The 12,500-nt window shown below is 42.4% G+C and overlaps 2 non-coding genes and 1 pseudogene across 2 annotated transcripts; all 3 read left to right on the top strand.

Annotated features, from left to right (window-relative positions):
* Positions 1-1,954: 1,954 nt before the first annotated feature.
* LOC131805283 (small subunit ribosomal RNA) lies at positions 1,955-3,938 on the top strand. Its single transcript, XR_009343616.1, has one exon. It is a non-coding gene; the product is annotated as a small subunit ribosomal RNA (ribosomal RNA).
* Positions 3,939-4,455: 517 nt separating this feature from the next.
* Positions 4,456-4,634, top strand: LOC131805271 (5.8S ribosomal RNA). The gene has a single exon (XR_009343605.1). It is a non-coding gene; the product is annotated as a 5.8S ribosomal RNA (ribosomal RNA).
* A 357-nt stretch (positions 4,635-4,991) lies between these two features.
* The window catches only part of LOC131805295 (large subunit ribosomal RNA), a 9,494-nt pseudogene continuing 1,985 nt past the window's right edge, over positions 4,992-12,500 (top strand).

Raw genomic sequence — 12,500 nt, 5'->3', positions numbered from 1 at the left:
AGAATCATCCAAAACAGCTTATATTCTTCGAATGGGGTTAAACGGCTGCTGGAGTATTTTACTTCAGAATGGTTTCAAAATGTCTAGTCATCATTCTAGTGACTTATTTGAACATATCCAAAGAAGAGAAGACCAAAATATAAAAATCTAACCATATCCATCCGCCCTAGTTAATATGGTGATACACCAAATAAACGTAAATTGCCAAAGAAAAATGTCTGAATTGACTAACATAATATCTATTTCGAATAGCTATATTGTAATAAAGTCATATCAGACATAAAAAGAATTTTGAATTTTTTATGAATTTTTTCGCCTTTAATACTGTTGATAAAAATCAAGAAAAAATCATAATAAATTGAAAATTACATGAAAATTGCCAGGAAATGATGCATAATGATCGCTACTTAATGTAGCAACATTATGCCGAACAAATTTTTACAATTTGTTCAATGTACGATTTTTAAGAATTTTTTATGCCATTTTTGGAAAATATTAAAAAAATCGAAAAATATTCATGAAAAATCGAAAAATGCACATAGAAGTATAGAAAACGGCTTAAATGATAGCTATTGATCAATGCTATCAAAATAAAATGAAATAACTTGGGTAATTTCAATGTGTAATTTTTAAGAAATATTTTTCGTATTTTTCAATAATATTTATAAAATGGAAAAAAATTCACCAAAAATCGAAAAATGCTCGTAAATTGCCAAAATCTAGGCATAAAAGATCGCTTCTACATTGGGCTCTTTTATGCCAAAAGAATTCCATTAATATTTCCACTTTTCTATTTTTTATGAATTTATTTTGTAGTTTTTCAATATATTAAAAACAATAAAATATTCATAGAAATTCGAAATGGGTAAATATTGTGGATTTTCTTTGATAAAACAATGTAAAATGCCTATCTAAATTATTCCTGAAAATTTCATAGAAATCGGATAATAAATAAATATTTTAGAAATAAAATATGATGAAAATAATATATATTATTCATCGATTTTCTCTATAAATTGCCAGAAAAAATGAAAAAAATTTTAAATGTTGAGAAAAAATTTTTCTTCATTTAAAATAAATTGCCCGTGATTGCCAGTGATATGAAACAGAAATTCTTTTTCAAATATCTTAATATTTGAATATTTTATTCGAATATTTGTGAATATTCGATTTTTCAAATACTCAATTGTGCAATTTTGTACGGACCGCACTGCATAACTATCTATAGGTATACGTGTCGTCTCATGAAAAAATGACCATGTACCGAAGTCATCGCAACTCATTGGGAGACCACGAACGATGACTAGAAACACCATTTTGGTGGTTGCTAATGATTTGTTCAAGCGATTTCGATGAGTTTTGTGATGAAATAACACTAGAAGGAATATGGATGTCGCAGCAGTCCGTCGACTGGTAGTTTGGTTTGACTACTAGTAGAATGCGACCTGTTGTTGGTTGGTAGTATTCTTTCATACAGTGGTTTTGTGTAGAGCATTCGCGTGTTCTCACCACCCAATTCTATAAATTCAAACAAAAATTCATGGTATTCTTCCTATTGTTATGAGCATGCTTCATTAAGTTGAGGCGTTCCAAATGCTTGAATGGTAGGAAGCGAGCTCTATCCGATCGGCAGGTCGATGTGTGCAGGCTCGTTAATATAGCACGGAGAGATTTTTGATGGTTTTCGAAAATCTCCACATAAATAAGGGGCACTAAAAACGAAAATATGAAATTCTTAATTTCATATCAATATCAAGTATAGTAAGTTGAAAAACATACTATGCTGCAATGTTTCAAAGTAATTTGAAATAAATTGCTAAAAATATTGAGAAAAATACCACAATATACATCTTTTTGATAAAATCTTAAAGACGTTTGCGCGGCAATATAGCTGGCTTCGTTTTGATTTTTCATTAAGTTGTTGAAACATGGAAAACAATACAAACAAAACATTATTCTGGTTGATCCTGCCAGTAGTTATATGCTTGTCTCAAAGATTAAGCCATGCATGTCTAAGTACACACGAATTAACAGTGAAACCGCAAAAGGCTCATTATATCAGTTATGGTTCCTTAGATCGTTAACAGTTACTTGGATAACTGTGGTAATTCTAGAGCTAATACATGCATTATAAACACGGACCTTTGGGACGTGTGCTTTTATTAGGCTAAAACCAAGCGATCTTTGATCGTTTATATGGTTGAACTCTAGATAACTTGCAGATCGTATGGTCTCGTACCGACGACAGATCTTTCAAATGTCTGCCCTATCAACTTTTGATGGTAGTATCTAGGACTACCATGGTTGCAACGGGTAACGGGGAATCAGGGTTCGATTCCGGAGAGGGAGCCTGAGAAACGGCTACCACATCTAAGGAAGGCAGCAGGCGCGTAAATTACCCACTCCCAGCTCGGGGAGGTAGTGACGAAAAATAACAATACAGGACTCATATTAGAGGCCCTGTAATTGGAATGAGTACACTTTAAATCCCTTAACAAGGACCTATTGGAGGGCAAGTCTGGTGCCAGCAGCCGCGGTAACTCCAGCTCCAATAGCGTATATTAAAGTTGTTGCGGTTAAAACGTTCGTAGTTGAACTTGTGCTTCATACGGGTAGTACAACTATAATTGTAGTTTGTACTATACCTTATGTATGTAAGCGTATTACCGGTGGAGTTCTTACATGCATAGGTACTTGTATTTATGTATGTTCCTCCTATTTAAACCTGCTTCAGTGCTCTTCATCGAGTGTTGTTGTGGGCCGGTACAATTACTTTGAACAAATTAGAGTGCTTAAAGCAGGCTCCAAATGCCTGAATATTTTGTGCATGGAATAATGAAATAAGACCTCTGTTCTACTTTCATTGGTTTTTAGATCAAGAGGTAATGATTAATAGAAGCAGTTTGGGGGCATTAGTATTACGACGCGAGAGGTGAAATTCTTGGACCGTCGTAAGACTAACTTAAGCGAAAGCATTTGCCAAAGATGTTTTCATTAATCAAGAACGAAAGTTAGAGGTTCGAAGGCGATCAGATACCGCCCTAGTTCTAACCATAAACGATGCCAGCTAGCAATTGGGTGTAGCTACTATCATGGCTCTCTCAGTCGCTTCCCGGGAAACCAAAGCTTTTGGGCTCCGGGGGAAGTATGGTTGCAAAGCTGAAACTTAAAGGAATTGACGGAAGGGCACCACCAGGAGTGGAGCCTGCGGCTTAATTTGACTCAACACGGGAAAACTTACCAGGTCCGAACATAAGTGTGTAAGACAGATTGATAGCTCTTTCTCGAATCTATGGGTGGTGGTGCATGGCCGTTCTTAGTTCGTGGAGTGATTTGTCTGGTTAATTCCGATAACGAACGAGACTCAAATATATTAAATAGATGCTTTCAGGATTATGGTGTAGAAGCTTTTATAGCCTTCATCTGCGACCGCAGTAAAATGCGTTAGTGGTTGAATGTGTTTATAGAAGTGGAGCCGTACCTGTTGGTTTGTCCCATTATAAGGACACTAGCTTCTTAAATGGACAAATTGCGTCTAGCAATAATGAGATTGAGCAATAACAGGTCTGTGATGCCCTTAGATGTCCTGGGCTGCACGCGCGCTACAATGAAAGTATCAACGTGTATTTCCTAGACCGAGAGGTCCGGGTAAACCGCTGAACCACTTTCATGCTTGGGATTGTGAACTGAAACTGTTCACATGAACTTGGAATTCCCAGTAAGTGTGAGTCATTAACTCGCATTGATTACGTCCCTGCCCTTTGTACACACCGCCCGTCGCTACTACCGATTGAATTATTTAGTGAGGTCTCCGGACGTGATCACTGTAACGCCTCGTGTGTTACGGATGTTTCGCAAAAGTTGACCGAACTTGATTATTTAGAGGAAGTAAAAGTCGTAACAAGGTTTCCGTAGGTGAACCTGCGGAAGGATCATTAACGTGTTCCAACCGTATAACAACAACAAACTTTTATTCTCCATATTTTCTTCTGCATAGAAGAAATTTGGAAATAAAGTTTAAAAACAAGAAAGAAGAAGACCAATCATAATCTTTTTTCAATGTACTGGTTTACAATTCGAAAGAATATAAAATCATACATTGGCATAGTTGTAAAGAATTTAATTATTCCATGCAACTATTCGATTATACTCAGTGTACTGTTTTGATCTTCATTGATCGAATACATACATTGCATAACAAAAACATACAATTACAGTTGTACTTATATTTAATATAAGTTAATGTCCTTCTTCTGTTTGCTCGACATATACCACCGAGTGGAGAATGTCGATGTCAAGCGGTTGTTTGGACTAAGACATTCGCAACATAAATTGTATGTATAAAAAACATAACTTATTGAAGAAATTGATATATGCCAATTCATTTTGGTGTATTTTTGATTTCTTTCAATAAAAACAATTTTGACTGTATACACAAAACACAAAATAAATTATCACTCTAAGCGGTGGATCACTCGGCTCATGGGTCGATGAAGAACGCAGCAAACTGTGCGTCATCGTGTGAACTGCAGGACACATGAACATCGACATTTTGAACGCATATCGCAGTCCATGCTGTAAGGTACTTTAATTAATTTTAGAGTGCTGCTTGGACTACATATGGTTGAGGGTTGTAAGACTATGCTAAATAAGTTGCTTAAATAATCAAATCATCAAATGATTTGTGTTTTGAGCACATGTTATATTACTGGATTCTGTTCATCATTTGATGATGAATAAAGAATTCATAATATTAATAGTCAAGATAGAATACCTCATTGAAAAAATCCTAGTATTTTCTCAAATACTTATATATTTTTTTCAATCGATTGAGGAAGGTCTAGCATAAAATGATTTTTTTATGAAACTAGAATTGTCTCTTTTGAATTGAAAAACGAAAATTTCATATACCGAAAAGAAAGGATTTTTTTCATTTGAAAATGATGGTGTTTCTATTTAATGTATAACTACTGAATAGTATCTGTTTTATACAACCTCAACTCATATGGGACTACCCCCTGAATTTAAGCATATTAATGAGGGGAGGAAAAGAAACTAACAAGGATTTCCTTAGTAGCGGCGAGCGAAAAGGAAAGAGTTCAGCACTAAGTCACTTTGTCTTTATGGCAAATGTGAGATGCAGTGTATGGAGTGTTCAATTTCTAGTATGAGAAATTAACGATTTAAGTCCTTCTTAAATGAGGCCATTTACCCATAGAGGGTGCCAGGCCCGTATAACGTTAATGATTACTAGAGAACATTTCCAAAGAGTCGTGTTGCTTGATAGTGCAGCACTAAGTGGGTGGTAAACTCCATCTAAAACTAAATATAACCATGAGACCGATAGTAAACAAGTACCGTGAGGGAAAGTTGAAAAGAACTCTGAATAGAGAGTTAAAAAGTACGTGAAACTGCTTAGAGGTTAAGCCCGATGAACCTGAATATCCATTATGGAAAATTCATCGTTACGATTGCTATATGAATAATATAGTGAGAATGGCGTGCATTTTTTCCATATAAGGACATTGTAATCTATTAACATACACAATTTATCATAAGATCGATGGCGAAAGTTTATTCAAATTAGTATGCTTGCGTATTAACATAGAATAAGTGCTGTCGATTGGATAAAGTGTTGATAGATCTATTATATATAGCGCTTGAATACTTGTATTCTATAATGGCACATTAATCTTGATTTTTGTGTTTATTATATGCGCTTATATGATTTACAATGCGAAAGATTCAGGATACCTTCGGGACCCGTCTTGAAACACGGACCAAGGAGTCTAACATATTTGCAAGTTATTGGGAATTTAAACCTAATAGCGAAATTAACATAACTTTTATGGGATTAGTTTTTAGTCTATTTATAGTCTATTAATTCAATCCCGGGGCGTTCTATCAGTTATGCATAATAATATTTATATTATTTATGCCTCTAACCAGAGCGTACCTTGAGCATATATGCTGTGACCCGAAAGATGGTGAACTATACTTGATCAGGTTGAAGTCAGGGGAAACCCTGATGGAAGACCGAAACAGTTCTGACGTGCAAATCGATTGTCAGAATTGAGTATAGGGGCGAAAGACCAATCGAACCATCTAGTAGCTGGTTCCCTCCGAAGTTTCCCTCAGGATAGCTGGTGCATTTAAAAATTATGTAAAATAATCTTATCTGGTAAAGCGAATGATTAGAGGCCTTAGGGTCGAAACGACCTTAACCTATTCTCAAACTTTAAATGGGTAAGAACCACACCTTTCTTGGTATGAAGGTGTGGTTGTGATATAATGTGCCCAGTGGGCCACTTTTGGTAAGCAGAACTGGCGCTGTGGGATGAACCAAACGTAATGTTACGGTGCCCAAATTGACAACTCATGCAGATACCATGAAAGGCGTTGGTTGCTTAAAACAGCAGGACGGTGGACATGGAAGTCGTAATCCGCTAAGGAGTGTGTAACAACTCACCTGCCGAAGCAACTAGCCCTTAAAATGGATGGCGCTTAAGTTGTATACCTATACATTACCGCTAAAGTAAATGGTTTATATTCAATTTCGGTTGGATTTTAAACTTTGAAACTTTAGTGAGTAGGAGGGTACAATGGTGTGCATGGAAGTGTTTGGCGTAAGCCTGCATGGAGCCGCCATTGGCACAGATCTTGGTGGTAGTAGCAAATAATCGAATGAGACCTTGGAGGACTGAAGTGGAGAAGGGTTTCGTGTGAACAGTGGTTGATCACGAGTTAGTCGGTCCTAAGTTCAAGGCGAAAGCTGAAAATTTTCAAGTTATAATTGACAATTGCAAAATTGTGTGATTAAACACTTGAATAATTTTGAACGAAAGGGAATACGGTTCCAATTCCGTAACCTGTTGAGTATCCGTTTGTTATTAAATATGGGCCTTGTGCTCATCCTGGCAACAGGAACGACCATAAAGAAGCCGTCGAGAGGTATCGGAAGAGTTTTCTTTTCTGTTTTATAGTCGTACTACCATGGAAGTCTTTCGAAGAGAGATATGGTAGATGGACTAGAAGAGCATGACATTTACTGTTGTGTCGATATTTTCTCCTCGGACCTTGAAAATTTATGGTGGGGTCACGCAAACTTCTCAACAGGCCGTACCAATATCCGCAGCTGGTCTCCAAGGTGAAGAGTCTCTAGTCGATAGAATAATGTAGGTAAGGGAAGTCGGCAAATTAGATCCGTAACTTCGGGATAAGGATTGGCTCTGAAGATTGAGATAGTCGGGCTTGATTGGGAAGCAATAACATGGTTTACGTACTCGTTCTGGGTAAATAGAGATCTCCGGATCTTGTTCCTCGGATAGTTGCTATGTAACCAATTGTGGAACTTTCTTGCTAAAATTTATTGGGTTGCATCGCAAGGTGTGTACTCTTTAAATTATAACGACTATCAATTAACAATCAATTCAGAACTGGCACGGACTTGGGGAATCCGACTGTCTAATTAAAACAAAGCATTGTGATGGCCCTAGCGGGTGTTGACACAATGTGATTTCTGCCCAGTGCTCTGAATGTCAAAGTGAAGAAATTCAAGTAAGCGCGGGTAAACGGCGGGAGTAACTATGACTCTCTTAAGGTAGCCAAATGCCTCGTCATCTAATTAGTGACGCGCATGAATGGATTAACGAGATTCCTACTGTCCCTATCTACTCACTTGTCGTTGAGCCGTTGAAGAGAACAGACGTGATATTTTGCCTAGCTGAAAAAGTGTAATTATTTCGGGTGAAGTGTTTGCGAAATTTTCTTTCTGCTCTTAACGCAGATATTAAATTTTCTGACTCTGTCAGTTGCATTAAGTTGTTGGTGGGGAATCCCTTGGGTATTCCAAAGGTGTCTCGCCATAACGAACATACAGTGCGCGGAAGTGAGTTGTGTGGATTTGGTGTCTCGTGGCCATTGTGTGTTTGGTTGCTGGAGGAGACTTGGTTGGACCAGTGTTTGGTGCTGTGTCCACTGGACTTGTCTGGTGTAAGTAGTGAGTTGGAAACCTTGCCTGCGGTGAGTGCTTGATTTTGTTTTTGGACTGGATTGTGTTTTGGACACTACGATTGCGACATCTGGTGGGGAATAGTTGATTAGTGTGTTGGGTGTGTCTGGGATATGCCTCCGAAGGCACAAAGGAAGAAGAAGGGTGGGTCGATGTCGGAGGTGAATTCTGAGGTCTCGGACATGGAGGTGAGGGTGGTGTGGTGCTCCGGAGCTTATGCCTCCCCTGCTGGGCGAAGGTTGCGCCACGGAGAGTGAGCAGAGTTCGGATGGTGGAGAGGAGGCGAAGCGACAGAAGCTGGGTTCTCCGCAGAAGAAGGCTGGTGAGGTGTGCTGTTGTTGTTGCTGGTGAGGGTGGTGCAGGTGCTGGTGTCTCTGGTGGTCGTGTACCAGTGGGTGATTTATCTGGTAGTGAGCGTGCAAGGAGAGCAGAGGGCTAGCCGCTCTCGTGCAAGGAGGTCTGCTCCTAAGTCTGTTGGTGGGTGTCTGTGCTGAAATGAAGGGAGTACGGACTCTCTTCTGGATTTGTTGTGCGAGAGTCAATGCAGCGCTGAAACGACACGGGAGGTGATCTCTTTGGCCAGCAATACGAAGAGATGCTGATGCGAGCCATTGTAGAAAATGAGAGGCTGAAGGGGAAGTTGGAGGCTTGAGCAGTTGCGGCTCGTGGTGTGTGGCCCTGTTCCGGGCCTTCTGTTGCAGTTTTGCGGCGCCCCTTGTGGTGTCTGCAGCGGTTCCTGCAGTGCCTGTTGCGGTACCTGTTCGAAAGCCAGTAGAAACCTGGTCAGTGGTGGTGAGGTCGAAGAAAGGGAAATCCAGCAAGGAGGTAGTGAAAAAGGTGGTTGATGAAGTGGGCCCTACTCTTGGTGTGAGGGTTCATGAGGTAAAGGAGGTGCGTGATGGAGGGGCAGTGATCAGGACACCATCTGTTGCGGAAAGAGAGAAGATAGTTGCCAACACCAAATTTGCTGACGTAGGTTTGGAGGTGTCAGTAAATGACAAGCTGGGCCCGAAGGTGATTGTGCAGAGAGTTCATTCTGAACTAACGCCGGATGAGTTCATGAGTGAACTCTATGAGCTGAACTTTGCGGAGATAATGACTCTGGATGTGTTTAAGAAGAGTGTGCGCCTGTCTAGTGGGCCTTGGAGGACTGGTGAGGGGGAGTCCAAGGTGAATGTTGTGCTGGAGTGTTCGGAACGTGTAGCAGAGAAGCTGAGTGCCGAGGGAGCCTACATTAAGTGGTTCCGCTTCATTGTGCGGAGGCAGGATCCTGTTCCCTCGTGCTATCGATGCCTGGGTTTGACCATCGGATAAGGAGTGCCGGATGCGAGCAGAAGTTTGTAGGAGCTGTGGTGGCTGGGCATATGAGCGTGAGTGTCCGAATCCAATCGTTGCGGAATTGCGAGTTGAAGGGACTCCAGCTGGGCATTTATGTTGTCAGCATGCTGCCCGGTGTATGCTGCTTTGACGGCGAGGGCGAACGCTAGGCATTGATGATGATACTCCAGTATAACTGCCAGAGGTCTGCGAGTGTGATGCACGAGTTTGGCCAGTCGCTTCTCCGTATGGGTGCAACCTTCGCGTTGATTCAAGAGCCGTATGTTAGAGATGGGTGTGTGCGGGGGCTTCCGGGGGGGATGCGTGTCTTTACTGACGTGGGAGGAGACTCTGCTATAGTTGTTGTTGACAGTGACATTGACTGTACAGTTGTCTCAAGTAGCCAATGGGGGTTATGTCTGTCCGTTGAGTGGGCGGGGGAAAGATGTTGTTGGCTAGCATCTATTGTAGATTTAGCTCTCCGTTGGAGCCCTATTTAAGGTATATGGATACGGTACTACTCCTTGCGAGTAGTTGTCCGCTTATCCTAGGTTTAGACGCGAATGCATCCTCCTCACTGTGGTTCTCGAAGATGTCCAGCCATAGTTCTGGCCATCAGAATCGCGTACGAGGAGAGATGCTAGGCGAATGGGTGTTAGCGAGGGGCGTCGGAGATTTTGAATGAGCCCTCGGATCTGTATACCTTTGATGGGCCCTCGGGAGTTAGCGACATTGACGTGACGGCTGCAAATGGGGCAGCAATGACTGTTTACCAATTTTGCTGGCGTGTTGTTGATGACTGGGGTGTTAGTGACCATAATCTCATTGAGCTTGTGGTCACGCCGCGGGGACGTACGCAGGGAACAGAGCGTTTCAGGGCTTGGAAGGAACGAGACGTGAACTGGGACCTATATGCGAACCGTGTTAGGGAGGCTGCTATGCCATTAGCGGACTTAGGGCACTGACCATAGATGACCAGGTTAGCAGGTTGAACGAGTGGATGAGCGGAGTCAATGACGAGCTCCTTGGTAGACGCCGTAAGGTTAAACCAAGTAAGGTCAAATGGTGGACCCGTGAGCTAAGTCTGATGCGGAGGAGACTCAGTCGCCTTAGGAAGAGATTCCAACGGGCTAGACGTACCAATGCGGAGGACTTAGCTCAGCGTAAAACTGAGTTCCTTGCTTTCCTTAGGACGTACAAGGACGAGCTGTCTAGGAGTAAAGAAGACAATTGGAGGAGATTTATCCAGGACAATAAAGACGATCCATGGGGTAAAGTATACCGTGTGTGCCGGCATGGTGGGTCATGTAGTCAGGGCGACCTACAGGCATTGCGTAGCAGCTCTACGGCAATGACCTCGGGGTGGGGGGAGAGCGTAGGGCTTTTGTTGGGATCATTCTTTCCCAGTTCGGAGACTCAGACATTTCCTCCGCTTGTTGATGAATTGGCTGAGCCTCCGGCAGTGGAAAGGTTAGAAGTTTCGGACAGTATCTGTCGGATTAGAAGCAGAAAGTCGCCTGGTATCGACGGTATGACTGGTCGGATGTATAAAGCCATCTGGAAGGTCATGCCTGAGTATATCGAGTCAGTGTTTAGCCGCTGCATGAGCCAAGGGTACTTCCCGCGTGCGTGGAAGATTGCTAGAGTGGTGGTGCTACTTAAGTCGCCAGATAGAGTAAGGAGTGATCCTCGCTCATATCGGGGCATTAGTCTGCTTCCAGTTCTTGGAAAAGTACTGGAGAGGATTATGGTGTCTAGGCTTAAGGAGCGCTACTCCGAAGGTACATCGCCGCATCAATTCGGTTTTACCGAGGGTAGAAGTACTGTGGACGCGTGGTTGCATGTGCAGAATAGCCTGAGCGGGTCAAATGCCAAGTATGTCGTTGGCATTTTTGTCGATTTTAAGGGTGCATTTGACTTCCTTTTATGGGATAGCGTGCTCACGAGGTTGTTAGCGATCGGTTGCCAGGAAATTGGTCTTTGGTCAAGCTACTTTCGTGATAGAAAGGCTTGCGTCGTGGGATCCAGTGCTTCGGTCTGGAAGGATGTCCAACGTGGTTGCCCTCAGGGGTCCATCTGTGGCCCATTTATTTGGAACCTCATGATGGATCCTCTGTTGCGGGAGCTCTCGGCGTCCTTCAAGGTTTGTGCTTATGCGGATGACTTGCTTATCATGGTTGAAGGTGAGTCTCGCCTTGAGCTAGAGACTCGTGGTGAGCAGGCTATGCGTATAGTCCAAGCATGGAGTGATCGAGTTGGCGTTGAGGTTGCGAGTGACAAGACATCGTTGATGATGCTGAAAGGCAGACTTGCTCATAGTCGACCTCCGCTTATACGAGCTGGTGAACGTGGCATAAGATACGCAAGTACAATTAAGTATTTGGGTATCCATATGAAGGAAAGATTAATTTTCTGGTGCACCTTGATCACCTGAAGGAGAAGCTAACTAGAGTGGTGGGAATGGTCAGGCGTGTTTTGCGGACTGATTGGGGCTTGAGCAGGCGTTCCGTGCGTATCATATATGAAGGCCTGTTTGTTGCCTGCGCAACTTATGGGGCTCCTGTGTGGTACAAAACCGGTGCGTCTGTGTTGGGTCGGAAAAAGCTCCTGTCGTGTCAGCGGGTCGTCATGTTAGCGTGTTTGCCTGTGTGTAGGACTGTGTCCACTGATGCACTGCAGGTGCTGCTTGGCGCCGTGCCGCTTGACCTGGAAGTGAGAAGTAGGGCTATTCTGTATAAGCTGAAACGCGGTTTGCAGCTGGCTGAGGATGAGAACTGGCTCAGCCCTTCTGATCTGGCAGATGGGGATATTAGGCGGTACAAGGCGCTCCTTCGGGAGTGCGTTGTTAATTTTTGGAGGACAAGGTGGACGGACAGTGACAAGGGAAGGGTGACGTACGAATTTATTCGTGACGCAACGTTCGTACTGGACCGGCCAGACTTTCGCTTCGGCTTAAGTACTGGTTTCTTACTGACGGGGCATGGCTCTCTCAATGCATTTTTGCATAAGAGAGGCCTTGCCCAGACGGATTTATGTGGGTGCGGGATGACCGAGGACTGGGTGCATATACTGACGGAATGCCAGTTACTATAATGACATTAGATGTTTAGCAATATGGGTATTACGTATGGAGGGGCGGGGTGGGATTTCAGTAGGGTCCTTGAAGACGATC

This window comes from Musca domestica, unplaced genomic scaffold (assembly GCF_030504385.1).
Source record: "Musca domestica strain aabys unplaced genomic scaffold, Musca_domestica.polishedcontigs.V.1.1 5, whole genome shotgun sequence".
Lineage (NCBI taxonomy): Eukaryota > Metazoa > Arthropoda > Insecta > Diptera > Muscidae > Musca > Musca domestica.
Note: the sequence above shows the minus strand (reverse complement) of the source record. Positions and strands in the feature narration are given on the sequence as shown.